The 12889-nt window shown below is 38.0% G+C and overlaps 1 pseudogene; it reads right to left on the bottom strand.

Annotated features, from left to right (window-relative positions):
* Positions 1–1362: 1362 nt before the first annotated feature.
* On the bottom strand, positions 1363–1710 carry LOC120219592 (annotated as a pseudogene).
* Positions 1711–12889: the final 11179 nt, after the last annotated feature.

The following is a 12889-nucleotide window of genomic DNA, read 5'->3' as shown; positions in this document are numbered from 1 at the left end:
TTTTCTGTTTCGGACTCTCTCCTTTTCCCCTTTCACTCCCCGTAGAGGGTAGAGGGGGATCGCCTCCCACCCTGGAGTCTCCGATCCCGGCCCGATTTTATCTTCCCCGGTTCGCACTCACGTTAGAAGCCTCTCTCAGTGGATTCTGCGTCCTTTTTCTCCCAATTTCTCAGGTTTTATAAGTTTGCCAATGGCTTCAGATCTTTTCTGTGTGATGTATGGGCGCGAGTGCAAGTACGGAGCTCCTAAATGAACCTTATAGTAACCACAAACCAAAACTTATAATAAATACACAAAAAATGAAGCCAAAAATAGCAGTAAAGAAAGTCTTCACTCACAAGGAAGGAGCAAGAGAAGAAGAAAGGAAAGAGAAATGAACGGATAAAAAACAAAATCCATCTATATCCTGCCTACTAGAGACTCACTTCAGACCTAAAGATATATACAGACTGAAAGTGATGGCAAAACAGATACCATGCTAATTCAACTGGAAAAAAATCCCCATAAAATTAAAAGCCAAGCTAGCAATACTTATATTGGGCAAAATAGACTTAACTTTTTTTTCTTTCATAATTGAGTTTTTTTGGTTGTTCTGAGGATCAATACAGACATTTATATTTGTACACAATTAATAACCTACATACCAAAAATCTAAAAAATCATATAGTTATGATTCTTTTCTAAAAGTTATTCCAGTGACCTTCCAGTTTACAATTTGGATACAAATTTTCCTTAACATAATATCAGGTACCAATATCTTCAAATGTTGATATGCTGTAACTTTGTTAAGTCCCATTAATTTACAACTTAATGCCATATACAGTACCTACTTAAATTTTCAATCTTACACAGCATATTCACAAATTTACTAGGAAAATTGGACTACCACTGCCAAGATGTTACAACTGCACAAAATTCTGATGTGGAAAGCCAAGATCAAGGAGGAGTTTTCTTTAGGCAACAATTCTACCAAAAACAACATGGGAATAGAAGTAATTTAAAATGTTCAAGATATATTAAATGCACGACTGACTCCAAATTGCCATTTAGTATGTTTGGTATTATAGGATACAAAAACTATCCCATCTATGGAATGTTAAGCTGACAAGACAGTCAAAGCCTCCCATATTTAATACCCCACTATTTTCTGGTTGTACCTAAAAATAAACAACCAGCAAATGACTTCAGCCCTTACAGAAAGCATGTACACTTAAAAAATGGGATGAGGTGGCATTCGCTCCTTCTTAGAAATGTTTCTAGAGCTACTAAAAAACTTGCATTTACAAAATAGTTGATAAAAATATTCCTCTGGATTGTATAAGAAGGAAGACAGTGACTACTGATAAGACATGTTATATGATATTAACCAGACTTGGCTTCTTTCTTTCCTGCTTCACCAGAGGCTGGACGCTCCACACTTTTAGTTTCTCCATTTTCTGCAAGTAAGTCTTCTTCTGCTTCCTGGTTAGCCACTTCAGCCTATTTTCCCTTTACTCCCCTTTTCCCTTTTGTTTGCACTTTTTTGTTTGAGGATTTATCCTTTCCTGTCACCTTTTTTGGTTTCATTTCCACTTTTTCAGGAGCAGGTTTAACTGACAACCTTGCTGACCTCCCCTGAAGCTCCTCCTTCACCATCCCCTTGGCAGAACTGGCCTTCCTCTTGGGCTTCATGGAAGTGGGGCAGGTGTGTGCCTGGTGCCTATGGGCCATGGTGAAACAAGGGCCTTCATAAAGCTGGGCTGCTTGGCCAGTTCCACTACTGCCCCTGCCTAAGCTCCAAAACAGACTTTAAAAGACAGACTGTAGCAAGAGGCAAAGAAGGGCACTACACAGTGAAAAAGGCTTCAATCTAACAAGAGAATATAACAATTGTAATATCTACGAACCCAACATAGGAACACTTAAATACATAAAAAAATATTGACAGACTTAAGGGAGAAAGTGACAGTAATATAATAGTATGGGACATTAACACGTTACTTAACATCAATGGATAGATCATCCAGACAGATAATCAGCAAGGAAACAGTAATTTGCACCACACATTAGACCATATGGATATAACAGATATATACAGAATACTCCATCCCAAAATATCAAAATACACATGTTTTTTCAAATACGCATGGAACATTTTTTTCAGGACAGTTCACGTGTTAGGCCACAGAACAAGTCTTGGTAAATTCAAGAAAACTAAAATCTTATCAAACCTTTTTCTGACAACAGTATAAACCTAGACATCAATTACATGAAAAAATGCACACATATGAAGGCCAAACAACATGTTACTGAACAACCACTGAGTTAACAAAGAAATCAAGAGAAAATTTTTAAAAATACATGGAAACAAATGAAAATGAAGACATAATAGTCCAAAATCTTTGAGATGCAGCCAAAGCAGTTCTAAGAGGGAAGTTTATAGCAATGCAGATCTTCCTCAGGAAAAATCTCAAACAATCTAAGCTTACACCTAAAAGAGCTAGAAAAAGAAGAATAAAGCCCAAAGCTAGTAGAAGGAAATAAGACTAGTGAAAAAATAAATAAATAAAACAGAGACTAAAAATAACAATAGAAAAGATCAATAAAATCAAAAGCTTGTTCTTTGAAAAGATAAACAAAATTGATAAAATTTTAGACAGGCCCATCAAGAGAAAGAGAGACCTCGAAATCAGAAATGGAGTAGAAATAACTAATATCACAGAAATATGAAGAATTATAAGAGAATATTATGAAAAATTATATGCCAACAAATTGGAAAGCTAGAAGAAATTGATAAATTCTAGAAACATACAACCCTCCAAAACTGAAATAGAAAGAAATAGAAAATTTGAATACACCAATTACTAGTAATGAAATTGAATTCATAATTAAAAAAACCAAACAAACAAAGGTCCAGAATCAGAAGAAATCACAGGTGAATTCTACCAAATTTTTAAAAAAGTTTATTTATCTTAAGAGAGAGAGAGTGTGTGTATGAGCAGGTGAGGGAGGGAGAGTGTGTGAGCTGGGGAATGTGGGAGGGGGGAGAGACAGAGAGAGAGTCAGAGACAGACGGAAGGAAGGAAGGAAGGAAGGAAGGAAGGAAGGAAGGAAGGAAAGAAAGAAAGAAAGAAAGAAAGAAAGAAAGAAAGAAAGAAAGAGAATCCCAAGTGGGTTCAGTGCTGTCAGCACAGAGTCCAAAGCAGGGCTCGAACTCATAAACTGTGAGATCATGACCTGATCTTAAATCAAGAGCCAAATGCTTAGCTGACTGAGCCACCCAGGCACCCCTCTCCCAAACTTTTAAAGAAGAGTTAATGCCTATTCTTCTCAAACTATTCTAAAACATCAAAGAAAAAGGAAAGCTTTCAAATTCACTATAAGGTCATCATTACCCTGATACCAAAACCAGACAAAGACACTACCAAAAAAGAAACTACAGGTCAAAATCCCTGATGAACATAGATGCAAAGATACTCCATAAAATATTAGCAAACCAAATTCAACAATACATTAAAATAATCATTCAACACAATCAAGTGGGATTTATTCTGATATACAAGGGTGGTTCAATATTTGCAATCAATCAAGGCAATAAATCACATTAACAAGAGGAAGGATACAAACCATAAGATCACCCCAACAGATGCCTAGAAAATATTTGACAAAATACAACATCTGTTCATGATAAAAATCCTCGACAAAATGGTTTAGAGGGAACATAACTCAACAAAATAAAGGTCATATATGACAAACCCACAGCTAAAATCCTCAATGGTGAAAAACAGAAAACTTTTCCTTTAAGATCAGAAAAAAAGACAAAGATGTTCACTCTCATCACTTTTAGTCAACATAGTATTAAAGTCCTACCTGCAGAAATCAGAGAGGGAAAAGAAATAAAAGGCATTTGAATTGGTAAGGAAGAAGGAAAACTGTCACTATTTGCTGATGACATATTATATTTAGAAGGCCCTAAAGACTCAACCAAAAAACTGTTATAAATGATAAATGAATTCAGTAAAGTTACAGAGCACAAAATTAATATACACCAATATTTGCATTTCTATACACCCATAATGAAGCAGTAGAGAGATAAATTAAGAAAATAAGACTATTTACAATTACACTGAAAAGAATAAAATACCTAGGAATAAATTTAACCAAAGAGGTGAAACACCTATACTCTGAAAATTATGACACTGATAAAAGAATTTGAAAATGACACAAATGTAAAGATATTCTGTGCTCATGGATTGGAAATATTAATATTGTTAAAATGTCCATACTACCCAAAGCAATCTACAGATTCAATGCATTCCCTATCAAAATGCCAACATTTTTCACAGAACTAGAACAAATAGTCCTAGAAGTTATATGGAACCGCAAAAGACCCCAAATAACCAAAGCAACCTTGAAAAAGTAGAATGAAGCTGGAGGTACCACAGGCCCAGATTTCAAACTATACTACAAGTTTAGTGTACTTCCAGCTTTCACACTATTCTACAAAGCTACAGTAATCAAAATAGTATGGTACTGGCACAAAAATAGACACAGAGATCAACAGAGCAGAGAGCCCAGAAACAAATCTATGCTTATATGATCAATTAATCTACAGCAGAGGAGGCAGGCATATACAATGGGGAAAAGACAGTATCTTCATCAAACAATGCTGGCAAAACTGGACAGCTACATACAAAAGAATGAAACTGGACCACTTTCTTAGACCATACACAAAACTAAATTAAAAATGCATTAGAGACCTAAATGTGAGACTTGAAAGAATAAAACTCCTAACACATAGGCAGTACTCTCTTGAACATAAGCCTTAACAACATATTTGTGAATATATCTCTTTAGACAAGGGAAAAAAACAAAAATAAATTATTGGGACTACACTAAAATAAAAAACTCTTGCACAGCAAAGGAAACCATTACCAAAGGGAAATCTAGTGAATGAGAGAAGATATTTGCAAATGATATATCCAGTAAGGGGTTAATATTCAAAATATATAAAGAATTATACAAGTCAACACTAACCAACATAATCCTCATCATCTGACTAAAAATGGGCAGAAGACCTGAAAAGATCTTTTGTTCAAAGACTACATACTGATGGCCAAGAGACACATGAGAAGATGCTCAACTTAACCATCAGGAAAATGCAAGTCAAACCCACAATAAGATATCACCTGATACCTGTTAGAATGGCTAGACTCAAAAAGACAAAGAAATGAGTGTTGGCGAGGATGTGGAGAAAAGGGAACATTTGTGCACTGTTGGTGGGAATGCAAACTAGTGCAGCCACTGTGGAAAATGTATAGATATTCCTCAAAAAATTAAACATGGAAATACCACATGACCCAATAATTCCACTACTGGTTATTTCCCCAATGGGAAAAAAAAAACCCACTAAATGAAAGAGGCAAAAAAGCCCTATGTTGACTGTAGCATTATTTACAGCGGCCAAAATATGGAGACAACCCCAGTACCCATGGGATAGATGGAGAAAGAGGATGTGGTATATATACAATGGAATATTACTCAGCCCTCAGAAAGAATTATCCTACCAATTTGACAAGGATGGACTTAGAGGGTATAATGCTGAAAGAGATTAAGTCAGACAGAAAGACAATTATTATATGATTTCATCTATATGAAGAACAAACAAATGAAGACACAAACCAAAAATAGACTCCTAAATATAGAGAACTGGTGGTTGCCAAAGGAGCGGTGGATAGAGGGATGGGCAAAATAAGTAAAGGGAATTATGAAGTACAACTTCCCATTATAAAATAAATAAGCCATGAGATGAAGAGTACAGCATGTAGAATACAGCAATAACATTGCATGGTGATAGATGGTGATTAATTTATAGTGGACACTGAGGGGGAAGAAAAGAGTAATTTATTCTGGTGCAGCGATTAGGACTGCCCAGTAGTCTGGGTTCTAACTAAGAGGGTATTTTGAATTCAGAACCTAGTCCTGGTACAAAATATTTCTCCACTGAATATCATTTAGCTGTATTCTCCCAAGAAACTTGTATTAACAAGTATTTATTAACAGTGTCCCCCCACCCCCACCCCAGTAATAGTCTACCCTAGTCTTTGGAGAACTGTGCCGCCCTGACTCCAGCCTCACAGGTAAAGTGAGGGCTTATCAGGTCAGGGTCTCCTTTGTCCTTGACCATGAGGAAAGTCATGTGACTCAGGATGACCTATTAACCTGGTCATAGTGACTGGTTCAGAGACGTATACATGAGACCCAAACACTGCCCCTCAGTGTCGTCCCTCTGAATTTTTCTGCTACAAGTAGCAAGATGGTCTAATGACAATAATGGACAAGAGCTCTGGAGTCTTCTTATGTGTCAGGTCCTAATGTTCAGAGTTTGACATTAGCATACATCACAACCTTATCTAAAACAGCAGCCCTTATCTAAGACTCCATCTCCTCATTCCCTAACCATGCTTTATGTTTCTTCCTAGCCTGTACTGCTGCTGAATTACAGATTTATTTTATTTCCTGGCTCCTTGTAGTGGAAAAACCATTCTTTCCCTCCTACCTGTCTCCTTTAGTTTTACACAGAACACTTCACGTCTGACAATTCTGATCACACGCGTAGGGGTTTTTCCTCATCAAGCAGTTCTTTGTGGCACCGGCTGGGGATGCTATAATTTAACTCAATGCTGACACAGTCTACCTGGAGTAAGCATCAGATTCCATAAGTTAAGGGCTCAGTCCCACAAGGCTGTCCCCACTTCAGATGCCAATGGCAACTAGTAGGTCCCCAAGTTACCCAAACCTCTGATGGACTTGGCTGTAAATTGGAGGTTCCCATCTCCCCACAACCTTGGATTTGATTATTTGCTAGAGCAGATTATTTCCAGAACCCATGGAAACACGTTTATTAGTTTATTATAAAGGAATATGATTAAGGATGCAAAGGAACATCCAGATGAAAGAGATGTATAGGGCAAGGTGTGTGGGAAGAGGACCACTCTCCCAGCACCTCCACCTGTCCACCTGTCTGAAAACTCTACAAACATCCTTTTGGGTTTTTATGGAGGCTTCATTACATTGGCATGCTTGATTAAATCATTGCCATTGGAGATTGAACCCAACCTCCAGTTCCCCTCGCCTCCCCAGAGGTCAGAGGAAGATAGAAGGGAGACTAAAATTACTAGTCTCCTATTCATGTGGTTGGCTCCAAAGACAACCACCTCCCATCCTTAGATGCCTTCCAAAAGATACCTCATTAAAATATAAAAACATGCCTTTATCATGCTAATAATTTAGGACATTGCGGGGTGGTTAAGAGGTCTATGTCAGAAACAGATGAAGACCAAATATATATTTATTATTAACCATAACATCACATTGCCAAACTAAAATTTCAGCTTCGAGGACAGACCTCTGTCAGTAACCTGTACCTAGATTGTTGGCATGCCATGAGCTTTTGGCTAAAATTTCAATGAATGATAGTGCTGTCTAATTTCATCATAAGATCCTTATGGGACAAAGGTTGAGTTGACAGATTTGAAAGAGAATTTCATTTGGCTGCCTCCATTTTGGCCTCAAACTTTCTGGTTGGGTCTTCCTCCCAGTTTTTATTCTTGGCTCTGTGGGAAGGTCCCTAGAACAAAGCATCCCCTGATGGGAACTGAAGCTATCCCCTCATGCAATAAGGACTGCAGGACAGTGATTGATTTGACCTTCACTGACCACCTGCCAGTACCCGCCCACCTTTGCCTCATGTTTTCCTTATATAAACCTGGAAGCATTTTCAGCATTTTGGAGATAGACTTTGAGATGTGAGTCTGCTGTCTTCCTGGTGTTGGCCTCACTGAAATAAATGTCTTGTTTCATCACCACTTCTCTCTTTGCCTTTGGATTTTGTCAGTGATGAGTGGCCAAACCTGGTCTGTGTGGGACCCCCAGAGCCAGATGCTCTTGCACCCGGTTACAGGTTAATTGCACAAGACAATGTTAGCAAGTAACAGAATAGAGATGTGAATTCAGCCGTATGTGACTCTATAACCCTCACTCTGGGCCACCAAGTTATACCGGTTCCCAATATACAGAAGAAGGGGCTGCCTTGAAACATTTACTGAGTAAACAAGAGGAGACAAAGAAGAGGGAGGACTTTGCCCAATTCACATCTCTGGCCAGGGTTTGGCCTGTCACCAGTATCTGCTAAAGCAAAAGGGTTTGACGTGAATTCTGGGTTCTGTACCTGAGTCTACCACTCCACACTCAGATGACCTCAAGTCCGCCTAACTTCTCACATTCTCACTATCTTCATTGGCTGGGTCCTAAGTATTGTTGCAAGATTTAAACAAAACAGTGGCAAAAAATTTAGAACAATTGCTGATTCCTTATGAATTCAAAATAAACAGTAGCAATGATCTCAAAGAGAGAAATTAGTCATAACACTAGGAAATAGCTAGGCTCTCCTCTGCCTCCAGACTGCTTTAGGCTGGCTTCAAGCCAAGGTTGTCGGTCAGCCATTTGCTAACAGTGTGAGCTAGGATGCAACAGGAAGTCACTCAAATCAGAGGGCTGAAAACTATTAGCTGAAGGAGGCGAGAAAGGGACAAAGACAGGGAGGGAATGTGTTTTGCTTTGCAGAACCAGCAGTTCCCACCTAGAAGACATCCAGCTAAATGTTTCACCCGACAGCCCCTTAGGTGAATCAGTTTAAGCTGGTTTGGAACTGAGGACCCTGCCAAAGCCTCATCATCCCAAGTTGTCCTGAAGTTACCTTTTAGCTTATTTTATTTTATTTTATTTTATTTTATTTTATTTTATTTTTTGTGATTCTTTTAACCATTGTTTTAGAGATGCACATTTAATATGGCATTAACTTTTTAAATCTCTGAGAAATTTAATAATCATATATATTTTTTTCCTTGAATATATTTTTTGAACATATTTATCATAGACTCTTTAGAGACTTTGTCTGCTAAAGTCTACATCTGAGTCGTCTAGGAGTTAGTTTCTACCTTTACCTCATTTTAATGTTCAGATCTTCTCCTGTGGGTGGGGTTTTCCATCATTTTTTGAACACACAGTGTTTACACTCACATGTTGACATACTGGGCAAATGTAATTGAACAGAAGTGCTCAATAGAACATATACAAGTTCCTTAATGTATATGCAAGCTCCCTGTCCCCTAACACACTGAGTAACAGCTTCCTGTACTAACCCCACAGGGAGACAGTGGTTTGAGAGCTATCTTCCCATCTCCTCACTTATAACAATAAAAGCTCTTTGCTTTCAACACTTCCTTGTGTTCAACTAAATATACCCCAAGTGGTGAACCCCTTGAGTTCAGTTACAACACCACAGTGCACTTCTATTCTATTTCAAAATACTTCTTGTTCCTTGCCAGTGTTCCTAGATGTACACTGAGATCCCAAGTGTCAATGCCTGAAAGGGCTTTGCTTGCCATGAAGAATTCAATCACAACTGCCCAAAGGAAGGATGCACACCTTTGTGGAGGATTATTGAACCTGTGCACCTTCCTTTTTGTGGGAGCACAGTCCCTGAAATGCGAAGGGGTTTAAAACATATTTTCCAGATTGTCTGACAATACATTTGAGGCTTGAGACATGTTGAAATAACTTTCTAGGCCCAAGATGAAGCCACTCCTGCCCAAGGCAACACATCTTTTGTGCCCCTGGATATTCTCCCCTTGACCAGAAACACAGTGTATCCAACCAGCCACTCTGCAAATGCCTAGCCATCTCTGGGCCTTCTCACCACAAACTAGGTTGACTACGTGGCCTCAGACCATCTGGTAATTTCCATTTTTCTCTTCTTTGTTCTTTATTCTTTATCCTATAAAGGCTCCTGGGCCATCTGCCCCCATTTTGCAGTTCTCTGAAAGGAGACTGTTTTTACTTCATGAAGTGTTAAATAAAGTTTATTTGTTTTACCTAAATTGTGTTGTTTTTTTTTTCTTTTGTTAACATATCTGGGGTTATTCGTCCAGGGCTATCACTATGAGCTGAGAGAAGCATAGACCTCTGGCAATTAGTTGGGTAGGTGTTTATTGCTGTCTTTCTATACTTTTGTCAAGACAGGTGACCATTGGCACAGCTATTTTCTCTAGTTATGCGTGTGCTCTAATTTTTTTAAATGTTTATTTATTTTTGAGCTAGAGAGAGACAGAGAGTGAGTGGGGGAAGGGGCAGAGAGAGAAGGAGACACAGAATCCCAGGCAGAATCCAGGCTCTGAGCTGTCAGCACAGACCCCTACACAGGGCTCGAACCCACAAACCATGAGATCATGACCTGAGCTGAAGTGGGTCGCTCAATTGACTGAGCCACCCAGGTGCTGATGCTCTAATTTTTAATCAAAGACTTCTTAATTTTAAGAAATATTACATAGTACTATCCTTCCCCCAAAGCAATTGCCCATTGACAGAGGAGATATTATAATAAGAAAAAGTTATAATGACTTAGCTAATGAATTGGAATTGTATGAATCATATTAACATCTGGCACATACATTTGGAAGCTGGTAGCACATTTATGTGTGTTAACATCTTAACTGTGAACGACCATCTAAGAAGCTGAGAAGCCCTTGCAGTAACATCCTGGAATCTCAGAGACCTACATCTTATAGCTTGGGAACCAATGATTAAAATATTTAGCTGCGAATTTGAAAAGGAAAATACCACAAAGTTAATTTGAACTTCATCTCTCTGAGTGGTCTATGATTCTACTGATGACTTGCTGAATTTTAAAAAATGATAGGTTTGCTGTAAAGACAATTTTGTTTTGAAACAGGAAAAACATGAATTTCTAGTTGCTTTGGAATCTGACTTTTAACTACGGTACAATGATCTAAGTCTTGGCAGGATGCTGGGCATAATTTGAAACCATGAAGGTATAAACCCAGGGAACAATGTGTATAATGCTTGAATTATGTTCAAACTAATTGAGGGAATGGCTAGGGGGATTTCTTTATTAAAATTATTGAACAGAAAAGTGCCTTCAACCATAATAAAAAAGGGAATTCACAATTACTGTTCTAGTTTTCTTTCAGTTTCCATTATTTTAGTGCACAGTTTACAGCAAAACCTACTTTTGCATCTCCTGAATTTCATATATTTTTACAGAAAAGAAGTGCCGCCATGTAACAAACTGCTCTAAATTTAAATTAATTAGTCTCATTTCTGGCCTCCCTATATTCACTGCTATTAAAGAGAGTTTCAGATTTATACAGAATGAAGAGAAAATTCTTTCTCTTCTATTGTTCAATAATCAGGCAGTTGACATTGTCGCTATTTTAAACGTTCTGGGGATGAAATTTATTTTTATGTTATATTATAAAAGTAAAGCCTTTTTAAGTATCTTAAAATGCAAATAAGTATCTTAAAAGTGGAATCAGGGGTGCCTGGTTGGCTCAGCTGGTTAAGCATCTAACCTCATCTCGGGTCATGATCTCGTGGTTCGGTTTGTGGGTTCGAGCTTCGTTTTGCGCTCTGTGGTGACAGCTCAGAGCCTGGAGTCTGCTTTGGTTTCTGTGTCTCCCTTTCTCACTGTTTCTCTCTCTCTCTCTCAAAATTAAATAAATAAACCTTAAGAAAAAAGTGGAATCAAATAAAATTTATGTATTTTAATTTTTTTTAATGTTTTATTTATTTCTAGGAGGGAGAGAGAGACAGCGTGAGCAGGGGAGGGTCAGAGAGAGATGGAGTCACAGACTGAAACAGGCTCCAGGCTGTGAGCTGGCAGTCAGCACAGAGCCCGACGTGGGGCTCGAACCCACGAACCGCGAGATCATGACCTAAGCGAAAGTCGGACGCTTAACCGACTAAGCCACCCAGGTGCCCCAAAATTTATGTATTTTAATCACTTCAGATTAATTTAGCTGCTGGACCATCTAAAGATGAATTTCTTAATAAAAGAAATATGCTATTTAAAATAAAGCTGTAAAATTGGGACTTATAAACCTAAGAATCCTAAAATTTAGGCACATACAAAAATGATATTTTTTCATGGGTCTGGATTAAAATGCTTTTTTTTCCTCTTCGTATTTTTTTTTAATTATAGACTCTTGTTTTAAGAATCACAATAAAAAGTTAAAGTCTACAGAAAAAGTTTCACAAATGAACAAGTAAACCAATGTGTGAAAACACTTCATAAAGTATGAATACTAGACCTGGGACACCTGTGCTGACAGCTCAGAGCCTAGGACCTGCTTCAAATTCTGTGTTTCCATCTCTGTCTGCCCCTCCCTGGCTCACTCACTCACACTCTCTCTCAAAAATGAATAAATGTTAAAAAAAAAAAAAAAAAAAACTGAAGGAATACTACACCCAAACCCACCAAGAGTTTAACTGAAAATCTATTTCACAAATAGTTGTTGTCATTTACTTATTTCTTCATTTACCTATCCAACAATAGTAGTTGAGTAATGGTAATCCTGCAGTGTGCTTAGGATTCAAATCTCCCCTGTACAGGCTGGAACCTTGCAGATGGATTTTGACTCATCATTACTTTCCGCAGAGCAATACAAATGTGTAAATATCCTAAAAGAATATGAAAGAACCATATTCTTGAGATTGAGTCACAATTTCTAAGAAGAGCCAAAGAACCTGATTTATTCTTTTTTTCGCCACGAATGATAGCTTGATCCCAGTGGACACTATTTCACAGGTTATTCCACGTGAGTAGAAACTTACCAAGGATTCATTGACAATTAGTGTGGATAACATGGTCTGTGACCAAGCTCAGAATGCCACCATGGCAAACATCACCAACGCTGATGCAAAACCCCTATTCTGGCACCAAGAAACTTTCTTGGGTCCTCCCTGACACAGAAGAAATTGCACACAACATGCCATGTGCTCTGGATGATGACACTGATGCCTGGGGGACAGAAACAGAACGTGAGGAAAT

Source organism: Hyaena hyaena, unplaced genomic scaffold (assembly GCF_003009895.1).
Source record: "Hyaena hyaena isolate Hyena2069 unplaced genomic scaffold, ASM300989v1 scaffold_633, whole genome shotgun sequence".
NCBI lineage: Eukaryota > Metazoa > Chordata > Mammalia > Carnivora > Hyaenidae > Hyaena > Hyaena hyaena.
This window is presented reverse-complemented; position numbering and strand designations above follow the sequence as displayed.